We start from the raw sequence: 1,896 nt of genomic DNA, 5'->3' as shown, positions 1-1,896 counted from the left end.
GGTGATTTACCCTTGTTGATTCATTTAACGCTACCTAGAAGACAGGCATTCATATTCCCATTTTACACACGAAGAAACTGAGGCTTAGAGAGCTTAAGAAAACTGACAATTGCTGCACATCTCATAAGCACTAGAACTCAGCTTTCAGAGCCCTTCTTTCTTCCAAGGTTTACATGTCTGACCTGATGCAATCTTCTAACCCAACTTCCTGCACAGTCACTCCCAGGAAATGGCTTAAACAGAAATTTGACAGTTCAGCATCAACTTGAAAGACTGTAAAGCAATCAATAGTCGTTCCAGAAGGACCGGGATAAACATTCAGATTACTCAGGAAGACAGAGAAGTAGCCTCTGATTGCATCAGAGAGATGCTCTAAGCAGTGTTCCGTGGCTTTGGTAAATGAAGAAGGAAGCTACAAAGATAGTACTGAAAAACACTGGACATTTCCCTGTGCTTCCCCCATAGTCCCCCAAAGCGAATCCTGAAAGGTTAAAAGTGGTTTCATCACAAATGGGGTTGTCAGTTTCATAAAGCAGGGAAGAAAAAGTCATTCATGGGGAACTTAAGCCTTCTTTTTACAAAAATGAACCCTGGACCCCCCAATCCATAACCAGAGAGAGAAGAAAATGAAGCCCCATACAATACAGCATAGAAAAGCAAGAGCAGGAGGCCAGAGACATGGGGTCCATGGTCACTTAACAAAATTACTGTGCATTCCTTCAGCCAACACCAGCACCTGGCTTGAAACACTGCTCTAAGCTCTGAGAAAACAAAGGTTAGGAAGACAGTGGGCCCTCCAGCTCTAGCCATGCAGAATAATAACTAAAAAGACCTCTTGTAACAGCTGTAAAACCGGACCAAGTTTATAAAGCAACGACTTCTGGGGATTAGGCAACCGATAACATAGTTCTGTGATCTTGAGAGAAAGGAAATATGCGACATGAGCTCCCCGTTCATCTCAGCTTCCTGCCTGTGCAATTTTCAAATGGAGACAGGAAAGTGGTGCCCAAAGAGAAAGCAGCAGTCTTACAAGGAAAGGAAACAGACATCAGCTTTGGGGGCTGCTAAGGCAGCTAGAATTGGTGAGGAACGACACAAGAAAGAAGGAAGCTGTGCAGAGAAGCAGCAGAAATTTTTGCATAGGTTCCTTTGGTTAAATATTAAACTGCAAATGCAGAAGCATCAGGAAACAGCTACAGGGAACTGACAAGCTGAATGGGGATTACAGAAGTCACACACTATTGGGATATCATGGAATTCTGACCAACTGGAGTGGACACAGATGACTGTAAGCCCAGGCATTCAGTTGAGATCCTAGAAAGACCACATTTAGGTAGACATTTGTCTCATCCTACCAAGCCCTTTGCTTCCCTGGTGGCTCAGAGGTTAAAGCGTCTGCCTGGAATGCAGGAGACCCTGGTTCGATCCCTGGGTCGGGAAGGTCCCCTGGAGAAGGAAATGGCAACCCACTCCAGTACTCTTGCCTGGAGAATCCCATGGAGGGAGGAGCCTGGTAGGCTACAGTCCATGGGGTCACAAAGAGTCGGACAGGACTGAGCAACTTCACTTTCACTTTCACCAAGCCCTTTGAACATGCCTTAACAGGATCAAAAGCTCCAAGAAAAAAACACACATGTGAACAACAACAACAAAAAAAAACTCAACCTTTTTCAAAAGAAGACAACAAAAACCCTGGATTTCGGCAATTTGGCATCCACAATACCCAGCACACAACAAAAGTTACCAGCCATGGGAAAAAGGGAAAATGTGACCCACAGCCAGTAAGAAAAAGATCTCTGAAACATGCCAGAAATGGCAGAGCTGTTGGAATTAGGGGACAAGAACTTTTAAACAGATAGTATATACCTGGTCATAACTGTAAATGAAAAAATGGAT

At 44.1% G+C, this 1,896-nt stretch overlaps 1 non-coding gene across 1 annotated transcript; it reads left to right on the top strand.

Annotated features, from left to right (window-relative positions):
* The first annotated feature begins 1,368 nt into the window (after positions 1-1,368).
* On the top strand, positions 1,369-1,440 carry TRNAS-GGA (transfer RNA serine (anticodon GGA)). Its single transcript has one exon. It is a non-coding gene; the product is annotated as a tRNA-Ser (tRNA).
* The last annotated feature ends 456 nt before the right edge of the window (positions 1,441-1,896 follow it).

Source organism: Budorcas taxicolor, chromosome 8 (assembly GCF_023091745.1).
Source record: "Budorcas taxicolor isolate Tak-1 chromosome 8, Takin1.1, whole genome shotgun sequence".
Lineage (NCBI taxonomy): Eukaryota > Metazoa > Chordata > Mammalia > Artiodactyla > Bovidae > Budorcas > Budorcas taxicolor.
The sequence above is the reverse complement of the archived record's forward strand: the minus strand, read 5'-3'. Positions and strand labels throughout refer to the sequence as shown.